This window comes from Myotis nattereri, assembly GCF_964212035.1.
Source record: "Myotis nattereri genome assembly, chromosome: 14".
Classification (NCBI taxonomy): domain Eukaryota; kingdom Metazoa; phylum Chordata; class Mammalia; order Chiroptera; family Vespertilionidae; genus Myotis; species Myotis nattereri.
Window position 1 is genome coordinate 33,670,550 of NC_138089.1, and position 18,521 is coordinate 33,689,070.

Below are 18,521 nucleotides of genomic sequence, written 5' to 3' on the forward strand. Positions count from 1 at the left end.
TCTTTGAGGCCTCTTAGCTTGGGCTTACATTCTTTATATGGGGAGGTGTAGGGGGGAGGGGTATGGGTGAAGGACTGGGATCCCTCTTGGGCTCTCAAAGGGAAGATTAATATTATTACATTAACATTTTTAAAATGCTTTGATGCTGGTTATTGAACTGACCACTTAAATTTATTATTTAATTTAATTCTTATGCAACATTGAGATTAGCATCTCCATTTCACAGATGAAGAAACTGGGGCTAAGTAAACAACAAAACAAAAAACTTGATCTTATTACACACATAGAAAGTGGAATAACTGATTTGAGCCCAGGTACCATCAAAGTCCCTCTGTCCTATACCATGTCTGTATTAAGGCTAAAGGAGCTAGGCTAAGTCAGTACCTGAGTCCCTGCCATAATCTCAGAAGTCTCAACTTCTAGGGAAGGAAATGTCTCAAAGTATTGGTAGGCTCCTGTAAGAAAAAGGAAGGAAGGACAGAAGGAAGAATGGAAGGACAGAGGAAGGAAGGAAGGAAGGAAGGAAGGAAGGAAGGAAGGAAGGAAGGGAAGGAGGGAGGGAGGAAGGAGGTAAGAAATCTATAGAATACTGAAGTCATTGTAGTGACCTTGGTAGAAAGAGTTTTTTAACCACAATTTTGTTTTTCAGAAAGCTTGTAAATCTAACAAATTTATTAGTGAATAATGAAATATGACACAGAAATAGCCATGTAAAAGAAAGTCATAATTGATAAAAGTTAAAGTAACTTAAAGTTATGTTCTTAAAAACCAACAAGTAATGTTAATGCTACCTCTGAACTTCAGACTATAAGAATATTATCAAACTTTATAAGCATAATTAAGACAATGAGCTTGTCAACAATAAAAATGACTGGGACACAATTAAAAGCATATTCATAAATGCCACCATATCTAGTAATAGGATTTTATACAAGATATGACAAAAGACCAAGCATAAAGCTTAATTATTTTTAGAACAAGTGGCCTATGAGATTAAATCAACAAGAGGAAAATGAAAAATGCATAGGATTCTTAATGTGGAAGAACTGCAAATAATGGGGCAAGAAAAAAAATTAACAGAAGAGTGAACATGAGATTTGATTTGGAGAAAACATAAATACAAAGATTATGTGCAAAGATTCTCTGAACAGAAGAAAGAAATAATTTCCATTTATTCACGAAGTATTTAGTAAGCATTTACAGCACTGCTATCGTTTCTCAGGAAGGGGGGTGGTGGGATTCGGGTGACAGTGTGATGGATCAGGGATGCAGAAGCAGAGATGAATCAGAAAGCCACTGCAATTTACTCATCCTCATATTCACATGTAGCCAGTGCACAGCATAAAATAGGAATTAAACAGTATTTTCTAAATGTGGGAACTCAGATACTGAGGTAGGGGACCAGGGCAAGAGCCCAATGGAAATATCTCCAGGTAAGGAAACAAATTATTTTGAGCTGACAACCTTCAGTTTTCATGTGTTCCTCTAGATTTCATATGTGTCCCTCAACAGGACCCACTGCTACCCCATTTCTTAGTTTCCATCCTGGGTGCAGTTTTGGTATCTTATTTCTTGGCTCCACTGATCCCCTCTATTTAATCAACCTTGACATATCTTAGGTGAGGTCTTATCACAATTAAGGTTATTAGTTCATTTTTGCACTGACCCAGAGAATCTCTGAGCTTGCCCACTGGAAGAGCATATGAAGCATTTGTCTGTCTAAAAAACAATTGCAGGCAAAAGGTTCTGATGCTTTTGGTTCAAGAGTAGAACCTAACTAAATAAACAACCCTTGGGGCACAAGTCTGAATTACCACCTCTAGTGGGGCTTTGTTGTCACAATTTCGATGAAAATTTTTTATTCATTACCAAGACAGAAGTGTTGGGGAGGAAGAGGAAGCTGGGGAAGAAAAGGGTGTTGGGAAAAAGAATTCTGACATCATACATGAAAGCAGAGTTGAAAGCAAGGTTCAACTGCAAGATGCTAAACAGGGAGACATGATGAAGGTCCAAACCAAAAAGCCAGAAGCCGGTATGGAAATTGAGCACAGTAAGCCTACCTCACCAACCTACAACTGTCATTCAGCCTCAAGGATCCTGAGGGGTAAGAGGAAAACCCTGGGACACTGTTTCCTGAGCGGTATAAGGAGAATCCTGAGAACCCTGAAGACCTGAGACAACGTTCTTCATTCAGCTGACATGTACACGTGTGACTGAAGAGTCCCTATAATCTGCAGGTGATGCCTAGCAAGGGTTTATTTGTTATTAATTACTTACTGTATAGACCAGTGATGGCGAACCTATGACACACGTGTCAGAGGTGACACGCGAACTCATTTTTTTGGTTGATTTTTCTTTGTTAAATGGCATTTAAATATGTAAAATAAATATCAAAAATATAAGTCTTTGTTTTACTATGGTTGCAAACATCAAAAAATTTCTATATGTGACACGGCACCAGAGTTAAGTTAGGGTTTTTCAAAATGCTGACACGCTGAGCTCAAAAGGTTCGCCATCACTGGTATAGACAGACAACCAGATAACTTGGTTATATACAACCAGAGTACCTTATTGAGGCAAAAAGACCTTTTACAAGGTACTTGTTAGGTGTTTGGAAGTACATAAAAATGCAATGACCATCGGCCATATTTGTAGGCCACACACAGAATAAACTCAGAAGACCTGACAATCCTATCTTTGAAATCTTTCTCAATTTTCACCACTTCTCATTATTTCCACTGCTAAAATCCTGGCCCAAATTATCATCCCCTACCACCTGCACTACTGTCACAGCCTTCTAAACTGGTTTCTCTGCTTCCACTCTTGCCTCTACATATTCCAGTCATTCTCTAAACAGCATAACCAGAGTAATACAAAAATTGGGGCAAAAATAGGTTTATAATTGTTTGTACAGAAAATAACACAATAATGAATAAATAATATAAGAATAAACTCTGTGTTTTGTGTATTCACAACTGTAAACCTACTTTTTATCCCACTCTGTAAATTATAGCAAATTGCTCTCCTGTTTCAGATGTTCTAATAATTACCCACCCCATTTGGACAAAATCTAAACTCCTTACTTAATATAGCTCCAGAAATTTGCCTACCCATCCCTTACTTCATCTTGCACTGCTCTCCCGCGGGCCTTTTTAAATTTCCTCCAACAGCCTCTCCTTCTCCCTTGACCAAGGTACCAGCTCATTGTTCTCTATCCCATTATTCAGTTTAATGTCTAGTATAGCACTTATCCGTACCTGAAATTATTTTGATAGTTTACACAGTTACTGTATTTATCCCTACAATGTACACTCCTTGAAGGCTATTAACCATTTGTATGCCATAAGCATCTATAGATGCAAGCGGTGGATCTTTTTTAATTACATTCAAAATATCATGGCAATTAACTGGTTAAAGGGAAACGGACTTTGGCCCAAGGTATCTATCTATACCAGACAGATATTATATTAGAGATCTTATGAAAATTTTTGGTTATATTCCTAAAGTTAGTATTTTCTTCATCTCACCTCCTAAGACCCCCAACTTCTGTTGGGTGGGAATTATCTGTAAAGATTAGTAGGGCAACAAAGCTGCCTAGAGCTACAGAATGGACAGTGGTTCATGTAAACTAACCCAATTTTCCTTTCCTACTATACTCTTAGCATCTTTATTTTTTGTGTATGTGTGTGGGGGGCGGGGGGGGCCGTACATATTTTATACTACCCCCTCCCCCAGAGCTCAGAGCACCAATTATTTCCTTTTAAAACAAACCTTTCTAAACAAGTAATGCCACTACTTCTTACAGACCAGCTTTGTCCACAGGCTAGATGGGACAACTCCATGTGTCACATGCTTTCTAACCCCTCATCAAATTTTTTTTTTTATAAATATATTTTATTGATTCTTTACAGAGAAGAAGGGAGAGGGACAGAAAGTCAGAAACATCGATGAGAGAGATCGATCAGCTGCCTCCTGCATGCGCCCCAGTGGGGACGCACCTGCAACCAAGGCACACGCCCCCAACCGGAATCGAACCCGAGACCCTTGAGTCCGCAGGCCGACGCTCTATCCACTGAGCCAAACCGGTTCGGCACCCCTCATCAAATTTGGTTGGGACAGTAACTTAAGCAGGATAGGCCAATCATATCTCACCTGGAAATTTGCAATTGAAGTGCTAAGACATTGTCAATTAGCTGAAAACTCCGGGTTTTAAAGGTCCTAGAGATTTGATGGCTGAAGCCACTGTTTTGGGGTACCCATGCTAAGCAACATGACAGGAGAAAATGGGGTTAAGAAAACAGAGGAGGGAGGGAGGGAGAGAGAATGTTTAGTTTCCACGATGGCTGACTGCACTAATAAAACTAGAGTGAATTGATGTGTTCTTTGTTTATTTTTACTATAAATAACCTTTTTACTTATATACTTTAAGTGGATATTTATTCCTTAAAACCAATCAACTTCTATGACATGCAAAAATATACATCTTCACTGATAGTCTGTCTCCTTCAGTTTTTCTTTAAGCTCTTGCTTTCATAATACTATACCTCCTTCCATCTTTTGGTCTCTCCTTTCATTTCATCTATAGCCAAAAGAACTTCATCATATGTAATGGATACTTAACATAATTTTTTAGCTGTCCAGATCATATAATAAAGAATGGGTATCTACAACATAAAAACTATAAATAAATGAGACAAGTATTTTTATGCTGCATATAACATAAAGCCGAAAACAAGAGTGCTCAAACAAGATACAAGTTAAATTTCTCTCTTATGCAAAAGAAGTTGAGGGCTGGAGCTGGGGTTCCACAAAATGCTCAGACACCCAGGTGTTCTGGCTTACTGAACTACCTTGATGGTCCTCATGGCAGTTCAGTGAGCCAGATGGTCTAAGAGGGTTCAGTCTGGGGAGTGGGAGAGGGAACACCCAGCGTCCTAAGAGGTCTGGGAAGCGGAGTTTGAAACAGAAGGGGCACAGGGAGTGCTGAGAAAAGTGAACTTAGCAAAGATCTGAAGAAGGTAGGGAGGGAGCTTTGTAGATACTTTATTAGGGGAAAGCAAAGGTCCTGAGGCAGGAGCACAGCTGGTTTGTTGGAGGAAGAACAAGGATACCATTTGTGACTGAGACAAAGTAAGCACAGAGGAGAGTAGTAGTAGATGAGGTCAGATGGGTAAAGAGGGGGAGGTTACATTATGGGGCACCTTGTAAGTAAGTATAAAGCCTCTGAGCTGAGAACTTAATTTAACAGGTCCCTCTAGGGCAGTGGTTCTCAACCTTCCTAATGCCGTGACCCTTTAATACAGTTCCTCATGTTGTGGTGACCTCCAACCATAAAATTATTTTCGTTGCTACTTCATAACTATAAATTTGCTACTGTTATGAATTGTAATATAAATATCTGATATGCAGGATGTATTTTCATTGTTACAAATTGAACATAATTAAAGCATAGTGACTGATCACAAAAACAATATGTAATTATATATGTGTTTTCCGATGGTCTTAGGCGACCCCTGTGAAAGGGTTGTTCGACCCCCCAAAGGGGTCGCGCCCCACAAGTTGAGAAACGCTGCTTTAGGGGCTGTGTTGAGAACAGGCTCTAGGAGAGCAAGGACAGAAGCAGGGAAAGAGGCTACAGAAATAATCTAGGTGAGATATAATGGTTGTTTGCACACCATTTATAATTGGGAGTTTGTACCTTTTGACCATCTCCACCCATTTGGCACAGTTCCACTCCCACTCCCACCCACCCCCGCCTCTGGAAACCACCAGTCTGTTCTCCGTATCTATGAGTTTCTTTGTTTTTCTTAGATTCCACACATAAGTGAGTAGATATGGTGGAATGTGACCAATTCTAGATACATTCTGAAGGTAGAACCAACTGGGTTTGTGGATAGACTGATTGTAGGGTGAAAGAGAAAGAAGAGAGGGATAATGCCAAGGTTTTTGGCCTGGACTACTGGAAGAATGGAGCTGCTATTTACTGAGATGGGACAGGCTGTGGGAAGAGCAGGTATTGGATAGGAAAATCAGGAGTTCAGTTTAGAGATGTCTATTAGTTTTCCAAATGGAGATGTCAAGTAGACACTTTGATATCAGAGTATGAGATTGAGAGGAGAGGTCTAACTTGGAGATAAAATTAGAAGTCACTGGTGTGAAATTGTTGCTGTATAGATGGTATTTAAAGTCATGTGACTAGATAAAATGCAAAAAAACAGGATTAATAAGGAAAAATAGAAATTTGAGGAGTAAGCAGCACTCTAACTTTGGAGGTCAGAAAGGTGATGAGGACTTAGCAACAGCACTCTAACTTTGGAGGTCAGAAAGGTGATGAGGACTTAGCAAAAACACTATATAACAGCGGTTCTCAACCTATGGGTCCCGACCCCTTTGGGGGTCGAACGACCCTTTCACAGGGGTCGCCTAAGACCATCGGAAAACACTTATATAATTACATATTGTTTTTGTGATCAATCACTATGCTTTAATTATGTTCAATTTGTAACAATGAAATTGGGGGTCACCACAACATGAGGAACTGTATTAAAGGGTCGTGGCGTTAGGAAGGTTGAGAACCACTGCTATATAAGAACCTCCATAAGGTAGGAGGAAACCCAGAGAATGCAGTGCTCTGGAAGCTAAGTGAAGAAAGCTTTGCAAAGAAAGAAGAATAATCAACTGTGCAAATGCTGCTGAAAGATCAAATAAAAGAAAGACTGAGAACTGACTGAATGGATTTAGGAATGTGGAGGTCTTCAGTGGGGGCCTCAAGAGAGAGTTTGGTCCTGTATTATTGTATCTCTAATATCTAGTACTGTGCCTGTCACATAGTGATAACTCAATAAATATTTGCTGATTGAACTGGGGTCACTAGTCACTGAACGAGGAAAGTCTTATTTCTAGAGGCTTACCAGCTGATACAGTGAAATGTGAGGATTCTTTATTTTATTGTTGACAGTATTACAGATGTCTCCCATTTCCTCCCTTTTTGCCCTCTTCCACCCAACCTCCACCCCATCCCAGGTCTTCCCCATGCTATTGTCTGTGCCTATGGGTTATGCATATATGTTCTTTGGTTAACCGCTTCCTAATCAAACTCCCCCCCCCCCACCCCCGGCCCCCAGGCCTGTTATTCTGTTGCCTGTTTCCAAACTGCTGGCCCTACTTTGTTTGTAAGTTTATTTTGTTCTTTAGATTCCAGTTATAAGTGAGATCATGTGAATTTGTCTTTTTCTAACTGGCTTAGCTTGCTTAGCATAATAAATATAAAGAACTGCCTTTACTCTCCCACTATGCCTGAAAACATATTAGTTTTGAAAATTATGTCTTACACACCTTGAACAGATATTCCCAAATTTGAGAGGAATTGCAATAGAATTTGACAAACACATGCCCTACAAGAAAATACACTTTTAATTGTGGATGGATACAATCTCTACAATTACCTCTTACATCTGGGGCCCTGTGACTTTGTACTCAGAGGTACAATAAAGATCCCAGTCCTCTAGTCTAATCTAATAAAAGAGAAACATGCAAACTGACTGCACCTCTGCTATGCCCAAGCCACGCCCACAAGCCAATCAGAGTGACGATATGCAAATTAACCCAACAAAGATAGTGGTCGGCAGCCACAGAACTGGAACAAGCAGGAGGCTTGGTTGCCCCGGCGATGGAGGAAGCCCAACTTCCTGCCTGCCCTGGCTGGCTGTGGCCTCTGCTCAAGGCAACAAAGTTTCAATTATAGAAGATAAATAAATCCCAGATACCTGCTTCCAGCCAGCCTCCACTGGGAGCTTGGGTGGCTGGGGGCCGTGGCCAGCCTGCAAACAGCCATCAGCCCCTCACCCAGGCTGGCCAGGCACCCCAGCAGGAACCCCTCCCTGAAGGGGGTGTGGCCAGCCTGAAAAAGGCCCTCAAGGCACCCAAGTAGGACCTCCACCCAGATCCGGGACACCCTTCAGGGCAAACCATCCGGTCCCCACCCATGCACCAAGCCTCTATTCTATATAATAAAAGGGTAATATGCAAATTGACCCTAACAGCAGAACGACTGGGAATGACTAGTTACTATGACACACACTGACCACCAGAGGGCAGACGCTCAATGCAGGAGCTGCCCCCTGGTGGTCAGTGCACTCCCACAGGGGGAACTCTGCTCAGCCACAAGCCAGGCTGATGGCTGCCAGTACAGCGGAGGTGGAGGCCTCTCCTGCCTCGTCAGCAGCTCTAAGGATGTCCGACTGCAGCTTAGGCCTGCTCCCCACTGGCAAGTGGACATCCCCTGAGGGCTCCCAGGCTGCCAGAGGGATGTCTGACTGCCAGCTTAGGCCCAATTCCCTGGGGAGCGGGCCTAAGCCAGCAGGTGGACATCCCCTGAGGGGTCCCAGACTGCGAGAGGGCACAGGCCAGGCTGAGGGACCCCCCACCCCGAGTGCACAAATTTTTGTGCACCGAGCCTCTAGTTATGTCATAAGTCACTATGCAGTAAAATGGAAGACTTTTGGTGGTTGCTGAAGGACACTAACTTATAAGTGCTTTGTACAAATAAAAGCTATCTGTGGCAAGCCAATAATTATCACAAATATTTGCTTAGTGATTTATACCTTTCAAAGTGATTACACATATACCATCTCTAATCTCACAACTTTGTAAGGCAAGTATTTTTATCACTTTCACTTAATAAAAGAGAACACTCAGAGTCTGAAACATGCATAAAAACACACATTTATTTCAACAAATGGTATTGAGAAAACTGAATAGCCACATGCAAAAGAATGGAGTTAGACCCTTACCTAACATACAAAAATTAACTAAAGATGGATCAAAGAGCTAAATGTAAGAATTAAAAGTGTTAACTCTTATAAGAAGAAAACAGTGGTAAACTGACATGACCGTGGATTTGGCAATGATTCTTAGATATGCACTAAAAATATAAACAACAACAACAACAAAACCATAAATTAGACTATCAGAATGAAAAGCTTCGTGCTAAGGATACTATCAAGAAAGTGAAAAAGCGGCCTATAGTATGGGAGACAATATTTCCAAATCATATATCTGAGAATGAGGGCCTAGTATTTAGAATATACTAGTATAAAGAACTCTTACAACTACTCGACAACCAAAAGACAAGCAGACCAAATGGGCAAAAGACCTGAGCAGACATTTCTCCAAAGATATACAAATGGCCAACAAGCACATGAAAAGATGCTCAACATCATCAGTCATTAGCAAAATGTAAATCAAATTCACAATGGGTATTACTTCATACTCACTAGGATGGCTATAACCCAAAACAAACAAACAAACAAACAAACAAACAAAACCAGAAAATAACAAGTGTTGATGAGGATGTAGGGAAACTGGAACTTTTCAATAGTTCTAGTGGAAATGTAAAATGGTGCAGCTGCTGTGGAAAAGTTTGGTGGTTCCTCAAAAAGTTAAACATAGAATTACTATTATGACCCAGCAATTTCCACTCCTAGGTATATACACAAAATAAATGAAGCAGGTATTTGAGCAAAAACTTGTACACATATGCTTGTAGAACCACTATTTACAATTGCCAAAAGGTGTAAACATCCCCAACTTATTAGTGGATAAAACATATGTGGTCTATCCATACAGTGGAATTATTATTCAAAGAAAGGAACACATGCTACAACATGAATGAACCTTGCAAATATTATGTTAAATGAAAGAAGCCAGACACAAAAAGTTACATATTGTGTGATTCTGTTTATATGAAATGTCCAGAATAGGCAAATCCATAGAGACAGAAAGTAGATTATTGTTTTCCAGTGAATGGGGGAGAGAAATGGGGAGTGACTGTTTATGGAAACAGGGTTTCCTTGTGGGGTGATAAAAATGTTCTGGATTTAGATAGTGGTGATGGTTGCACAACACTGTGAATGTATTGAGAGTTACTGAATTATACACTTTGTAATGATTAATTTATGCTATATGAATTTTTAAAAATATATTTTTATTGATTTCAGAGAGGAAGGGAGAGAGATAGAAACTTCACTAATGAGAGAGAAGCCTTGATTGGCTGCCTCTTGCATGCCCCCTACTGGGGATTGAGCCCGCAACCCTGGTATGTACCCTTAACCAGAATCAAACTCGTGACCCTTCAGTCCGCAGGTCGATGTTCTATCCACTGAGCCAAACCAGCTAGGGCTATGTTATGTGAATTTTAACTCAATAAAAGTAAATAACTCAGCCGAAACCAGTTTGGCTCAGTGGATAGAGCGTCGGCCTACGGACTGAGAGGTCCCAGGTTCGATTCCGGTCAAGGGCATGTACCTGGGTTGCGGGCACATCCCCAGTGGGAGATGTGCAGGAGGCAGCTGATCGATGTTTCTCTCTCATCGATGTTTCTAACTCTCTATCTCTCTCCCTTCCTCTCTTTAAAAAATCAATAAAATATATTTTAAAAAAAACAAAAAACTAAATAACTCACACAGCTCACACTTGACAAATCCAAGGCCTCGCATTCAAGAACTGACTGCAAGTCCACACCCCACTCAATTATCATGTCTCCTCTACAAATATAAGAAGCTCTGGACCACTTTTCCCTCCATCTACCACCATCCAAAGTACCTAAGTATTTTGTGGTGGTGGTATTCCTACAATTGTCTAAGCACAAGAGTTTCTAAACAAAATATTTTCTTTCTCATCTTAGACTCCCAGTACAAACCTTTATAAACCAAGGTTTGCTATTCATGTCACAAAGTCATCTGTCATACAGAAGTTAACCACCAACCACCTAACTGAAGAGCCAAAGGTAGCTATGAAGGCTAATCCCTCACAAGATGATACTCCTATTTGCGAAAAGAGTATAACAGTGGGGCTTATGCCCTCAACTAGTAAACACCATTCTTCACTAATAATCATTAGCATTGTGCGACCCCATGGTTTTTTGTTGTGCTGGTAGATCACAACTCTTAGAAACATGAAGTGCAGCCCAGCCAGCATGGCTCAGTGGTTGAGCATCTACCTATGAACCAGGAGGTCACTGTTCAATTCCTGGTCAGGGTGCATGCCAAGTTGTGGGCTAGATCCCCAGTGTGGGGTGTACGGGAGGCAGCAGATCAATGATCCTCTATCATCACTATCATCATTGATGTTTCTCTCTCTTACTGCTTCTCTCTTCCTCTCTGAAAGGATATATATATATATATATATATATATATATGAAATATAAAGTGCAAAACTGACCTTTAAGTCCTTCTTTGCCAGGTTAAGGTTGCCAAGGGGGCAGAAATGCATAAGAGACAGATAGGTAGTGGCCATCTGCAATGACAACCCACTCTAGAGAGTTTAACACAATGTCTTCAAGGTAACTGCATTCACACAACCTTTTGAAAACCAGTTTGTTCACTGTTCTCTTCACCTTCTCTCTGAGCCCAACGAGGTCCTATTCCTCCAACTTCTCTCTATACCCTTTAATCACCGTCAATTAAAACATTTCAAAGTATGAGAAATTTTGCATGCAACTGGAAAACCAAGTTACAATATCAAGTTATTTGGGAAAAATACAGCTGCGAAAAACACTCCTGGAAATCTGACAGTGAGATACATATTCTCCGACATAGCCAAGTATTCCATTTTCAACATGCCAACAATCTGGTCTTTGTTCATCAGTTCAATGAGAGGATAATGTCAGGGTCACTGGAGCCCAGATCACTGCTGGCCTTTAGGAGCATTATGGCTTTCCAGATAAGAAAGAGACTAAGGGCCTAATTTCTAACAGCTGAGTCTCAAGAGTTCTGGCAAAATATCTCCTTAGTGAAAAAACACAAAATCTCCAAAACAAATACAAGCAAGACCCCTCTGAAATGAGAGACAAAGGTAATCACGCACCACTGAGTTACCTTCCTAAAAAGCTAGAAGTGTTTGGGTAACCAACACACTCTGAGCACCTATCACAGAGACATATAAGACACCCATCCTCTCACTACTCCTCTTTTCAGATAAACGTCTCAAAAGATTTTCCCAACATTTTCCATTTCCATTTCCTTACTTCTTACCCATCTCAATTTGTTTTCTGCCTCTTCCCATCTAAAATGGTTCCTGCTGAGGTCAAAGACTTCATCTTGCTAAATCCAACAGATCATTTTCAGTCTTCAAGCATGTCACGAGCGGACCACGAGTTTGACATGCTTGGTCTACATTTTACTTAACTCCTATCTTTTTTGAAATACTCTTTTCTTGCCTTTTATGACACATCTTTAAATATGTGGGGTTTTTTTTTAATTGATTTCAGAGAGAGGAAGGCAGAGGGAGAGATAGAAACATCAATAATGAGGAAGAATCATCGATGGGCCACCTCCTGCACACCCCCTACCAGGGATCAAGCCCAAAACCCAGACATGTGCCTTGACTGGGAATCAACCTGTGACCTTCTGGTTCATGGGTCGATGCTCAACCATTGAGCAACACCGGCCAGGTTTATGACACATCTTAAACTGGAATTAGATTCTAAACTTTAGATCTAAAGTAAACACCTAAGAAAAAAATGAAGTATAGCTTACTCTTGAAAATCCTTTAAATGGCTCATGAAGTAAAGCATGCCTATTTTTGTGTGTGCATAACATCACATAGTAAATGAACAGCATATATATATATATATATATATATGCAAAATAAATAGTAATTATAGATGCAAACTAAAACTTCATCCTTTCTCATCTAATTAAAAACACCTTTAAGTGTAGTGGGTTAAGTTTGCATGTCTTAATTGCAAGCAAGGGACCGTTCCATTCCATTGTACCTCTCTGGCCACTTATCCCTTTCCTGGGTCTGCTACACTCCTTTGAAATCCTGAGCCCTCTTCTCTTCTTAATCTCTATCAATGGTTCTCAATTTCCAGTGCTCAGTGGAATTGCCTGACGAGCCTTAAAAAATCCAAGGCTATAATTTGGACCAAGTAAACAGAAATACTATTTTTTAATCATTCAGTGTTTCCAATGTGCAGCCAAGATGAGAATCACTGTTCTACACTCTTTTCCTAGAGCAGGGACCACACACTTAAATGCCTTCAGGGTCTGAGAATTAAATGAGCAAAGCAGGCCAAGCATAAGTTTTAGGAGTGGTGGGCTCTTTCCTGAACTAGAAAGCAACTGGAATCAGCTGTGACTTAGCTCCAATCAATTGTTGCCAGATGGGAAAGCTGGCTCAGTAGAGCCACATCTTCTCATTTATAAAGAAAAATCCCAAATCTGGATTTTCATGGGAAATCTTCAGATTTTAAATTACTGGCAAAGAGTGTCGGCCCATGCACCAAAGGGTCTCAGGTTCCATTCCTAGTCAAGGGCATTTGCCTGGTTTGCAAGTTTGATTCCTGGTCCCAGTCGGGACGCATTGGGGAGCCAATCAATTGATGTCTGTCCATCTCTCTCTCCTTCCCTCCCTTCCTCCCTTCCATTCTCCCTAAAAAAAACCCCAAAACACAAAACAAACAAAAATATGGAAAATAATATCCTCGGGTGAGTATTAACAAAAAACCAACAAAATATTGGCAACTAATTCAAAATTAAACAACAAAAACCATTGTATTGGAAAAACAAAACACATCTGTAAGCCTGATTTAGCTGTGGGCTACAGGTTTGCAACCCATTGCCCTTGGTAATTCCATCCACATCTTTCAATTTACACCTAAAAAACTTGTGTCCCCAGTTCAGTCCACTCCTCTGTGCTATCGATCTGAATTATCAAATGCTTATATGACATTTCTACTTGAGGGCTCACCAGTCCCAAAGTGAAATCTGATTTAAACCCACCTTAACACTACTTACCCTTCCAGTGTTCTTTGTCTCAGGCAACAACTCCTCCACCATTCTCCTGGTTGGGCAAGCCTGACTCAGGGAGTCATCCTCACACTTTATTTCTCCCTCCCATGGCTTGTGCCATATCAGTAATCAAATCCTATCAATTATGCCTAAATATATCTCCTGTATTCACCTACTTCTCTCCATCTCCTCTGCTATCATCATAATCCCAGCTACCATCTTTTCTCTCCTACTTTTCCACAGTGTATTTGTTAGCTCAGGCTGCTATAACAAAATACCATAGATTGGGTGGTTTATACAACATAAATTTATAGAATTTCCAGATCAACGTCCAGCAGGGTCAGTTTCTAGTGAGGACTCTCTTCTTGGCCTCTCACTGTGTACTCACACGGCCTTTTCTCCTTACTCATCTTATAAAGCCACCAATTTTATCTGATGACCTCATTTAATCTTAATTACCTCTTAAAGACTATCTTCAATAATAGTCCATCGGGGATTAGGGCTTCAAAATATTAATTTTGGGGGAACACAATTTATTCTATAGCACACAATTTAATTAGGGTCAGTTGTCTCCCACATTCACTCATTTCCTTCTAAACCAGCAGTGGGCAAACTACGGCCCGTTTGAAATGAATAAAACTATTGAAAAAAAAGACCGTACCCTTTTATGTAATGATGTTTACTTTGAATTTATATTAGTTCACACAAACACTCGCATCCATGCTTTTGTTCCGGCCCTCCCGTCCAGTTTAAGAACCCATTGTGGCCCTCGAGTCAAAAAGTTTGCCCACCCCTGTTCTAAACCCTTTTCTCCAATTTGACCAGAGAGATCTTTTACAAACACAAATATTTACAACTGTGTGTGTGTGTATACATTTGACTCAACAATTCCACTTCTAGGAATATATCTTACAAATATATTCACACACATAAACTGGTATAAGCATAGTACTGTTTGTTATGGTAAATTATTGGAAACAATTTAAATGTCCATCAAAGAGTGGTTAAATAACCTGTGGTATATCCATGCAATGGAATATTACAGTCATTCAAAAGAATAAGGAAACTATATATTGAAATGGAAAGATTTCTAAGACATTGTTCAGAGAACAGAATAATGTTAGTATGCTACCATTTTGGTAAACAACAGGAGGAAAGAAGAATATGCATTTGCTTGAATGCCATTTGTTTAGATATATGCCTCCTAAATATATATCCTATGTCCATCTTCTTCTTACCCTCTCCTCTGCTACCACCTGAGTCCCAGCTGTTTGTTACACTAAGTTATTGGAAACTAGTAGCAGTGGGTACCGCTCTGGAAGGTGTGGGGAAAATGGCAATTAGGGAAGGAGTAGTCCCACAGCAGACATTCTGATTGGAGAATGGCCCAGCGCTAGTTTAAGTTCTTCTTGTGGTTCTAATGAGCAGACTGAACTGAGAACTGTACTTGAGGTAGCCTTCACTTACTTTCCCCAGCTTCATTTTATATCATCCTGCTCCTATCACTCTCTATGCTCCAGCCACACTGGCCTCGGAATTCCCAAAAAGGTCCCATTGATTCTGTGGGAATGTGGTCCCTCTAAGCTTCACCTTATAACTTCTATTTATCCTTCAGAGTACAACTCATCTTAAAGTTTGTTTCCGAAGAAAAATTTCCTAGTTTCCAAACTAGGTCAGGACCCCTGTTTTATGTACTCAACGCACCCTGTACTTCTCCCAGAATTTATCACAATTGTAATGAGGTAACTATCATTAGACATACATGCATCTGTCACTCTTTAGATTGCAATGTCCAGGAGAGCAAAGACCACATTAGTTTTTTGTTTTTTGTTTTTTACCTAAATAGTGTCTGGCTGGCAAAAAAGGCCCTTCCTCAGGCATTTGTTAAATACATGAGTAAGACTGCTCCCGCCCTCAAGCTTAGCATAGTAGATAAAATCAACACATAAGCAAATGAGGACAATGTAGTGTCACTGGTGTTAAGGTTGCAGTCTGTTTAGAACAGTGGTTCTCTGGTGGACATAATATGGGCTTTCCCAGGGGACTCCTGGCAATGTTTGGAGGCATTTTTAACTGTCACAACTAGGGGGGTGAGAGGCAATACTGGTTTCCATTAAGTAGAGGTCAGGAATGCTTCTAAACATCCTATAATGCACAGGATAACCCCCCACAACAAAGAACTATCTGGTCCAAATGTCAATAGTCCCAGGAAAAAAAAACCCTTTCATTTAGAGAGAGAATGATAATGCCCAAAAGGGCTATCAATTCTACTCTAGGTGGTGGAGTTTATTTTTAGGAGGGGGGGAAAGACATATGTCAAGAAATTTCAGAGGGAAAATATACATAATATTATCTGCATATTGAAAGGTGGTGGGGGCCATGTCCCTGGAGATTGTTTGCCAGAGAAAATGAGGAGCCTCTGAAGAGTTCAAAAGCAGCGTATAGCTTGAACAGGTGCCTCTTTAGTACCCCACACTCCCAAATTACTCATCAACTTTGTTCCCTTGTTGAAACAAAAGTTTCATTCTCTTAGGGCAGCTGGTTTCAGCTAAACATTAAGGCCATATTAATTCATCCCAGGATAAAAGTCTGATAGCCCCTGCACACTCCAGAATGTTAACCTGCATTTAAAAAATATGCAAATACTTATGAATACTCAGGTTGTTAATGGATAAAGCTATTTTTGAACCCAACAACCAGGTTAGTCCTGGTAAAATTTTCTGTTTTTAAAAGACGGAACTTTTGTTTCCCTTCCCCTCGCTTTCTGAGCTCCCAGATTTATTAAAAAGATCCAAGTTTTTCCCCTACAAGTATCTCATGTTATAAGTTAATTCTCTGCCAGAGAGGATAGGAGAGTCATTTGGATACGATAAATGTGAATGAACTGTATGTATAAATTAGGAAGGGTCTACAGGTTTTTAAAAGGCTTTCACTGACAGTCATGGATACTACCGAAAGGAAGGAAAAAGAGATTCTTTTAATGGCATCGTCAAGAAAGAAAAGAGTTTTACTACAACACAAGCCTGCTGCCTGCTGTGCTGGATGCACATGCTTCTGACCTAGTATGGCAATTCTCAGGGTCTCAGCACTGGGTGCTCTGTTTACAAGAAACTGAGGACTGAAACTAATGAAGAACAAAGAAAAAAAATGCCTGGCACCAAAGGTTGGGGGGGGGGGGGAGGCTGGTTTGTACATGAATGATTTGGGGAGGAACACTTCCTCGGTTTCGGACGGCACCACAAATCACGTTTTTGCTTACGTGTTAAGAATTTTTATTTCGTGCTTGTCAGGCCGTTTCCTAATAAGAAAATACCTTATAATTTACAAACTGCCATTTAGACTCCCTTACATTTGCCGACCACTAAAGCGGGATAACGTTTCCTTAAGCTCTTCCAGAGTCGGAGGCTTGGGAACAGTAATGTGAGCAGAACCGAGTGCAGATGCAACATCCACGGCGAGCGCGGCCAGCTGGCTTCCATCGAGCGGTCCCCGCGGAGCAAGCCCCTCGGAGGCGGCGGCCGGGACGGCGAGGGAGGGAGGGAGGGAGGGAGGGAGACCCACCGGCGCGGCCCGCGGGCGGCGGCTGGGCTGGGCTGGGCCGGGGTCCGGCCGGCCTCCGGTTACCTTTGTCTCAGGTGCTCCCGGGGCTCCCGCCCGAGGCCCCGAGCTGGTGACACATCCTTCTTTGGCCAAGTCGGGCCGAGGCTGGACAGGGGGCGGGGAAGGAAAAGAAAGCCTCGGCGCCGAACGACATGACTCTCAGTCTTTCCAAAACGTTGGCCCGGGTTTCTCTGCCTGCCCAGCTTTCCGGTGAACGAGTTCCCGAGGGCTGCGCGGGCGGACTGGCCTAGGAGCCCGGCAAGTGGGAGGGAACAGGCCGCCCGCCGCCTTCCCTCCCCGGTGGGCGCCCCGGGGGTCAGCGGGTCCCACGCCTCCCGGGACCGAGCTGGGCGTGCAGAGGCGCCCGCCCCGCCTCGCCTCGCACCCCGACCTCCACAGCTCCGCCCGCCGCGCCAGGGCAGCGCGACCGCACCGACCCCTCCGGCCAGGCCGGTCCCCGCCCCTCGGCTCCGGCCCCGCCCGCCCGGCCTCCGCGTACCGCCCCCCCCGGCCTCGCCACTACCCTCCGGCAGGGCCGGGGCGCTAGGGCTGCAGGCCGCGCGGCGGGCGTCCCCGCGCCTACCTCAGTGCCCGCGGCTCCCCCGGTGGCTGCTGCCTCCGCTCGCGGACAGCGCGGGAGGTGAAGCTGCGAGCGCGGCGCGAGAGGAGCTGAGGCCCGAGCGCGCCCCGCCCAGCCGCCCGCCGGCCCCTCCGTCCCCCTTGTCCCACCCTCGGCCGCGGGCTCAGCGCCGCGCCCCGCCCCGCCCGCCTGGCCCCGCCCCGCCCAGCGGACCCCAGCCAGGAAGGGGGCCGCCAGGGGCGCTGCGAGGGCCGCCGCCGCCGCTGCGGGTGCAGTCCCCTGTTGAGTGGCTCCGCGGAGATGGCTGTTAGGAGTATTTGCTATTATTTGGAGATGCGAGTCTCTCGCGTTTGCTATGATTCTGATCGTTATTATCATTATTGTTACCGTCATTGGTTGTTTGGCCCTCCTCCGGCAGACTAGATGGTTCCTTTGAGGCCGGAGGCAAGGGGAAGGGTAGCCCTGCCGCTGACTGGGTGGGTATTCCGGGGGGGGGGGGGGGGGGGGTCACTCCGACCCTCACAGTGGCCCGCACTTGCGCCACTTTT

General features: G+C 42.7%; 1 protein-coding gene across 1 annotated transcript in view; it reads right to left on the reverse strand.

Annotated features, from left to right (window-relative positions):
- PPP2R3A (protein phosphatase 2 regulatory subunit B''alpha) overlaps positions 1–18,120 on the reverse strand; it is a gene marked incomplete at its 5' end in the record, with an annotated part of 153,306 nt that extends 135,186 nt beyond the window's left edge. The window contains one exon of the mRNA XM_081106169.1: positions 17,977–18,120. The remainder of the gene's footprint in view (positions 1–17,976) is intronic.
- Positions 18,121–18,521: the final 401 nt, after the last annotated feature.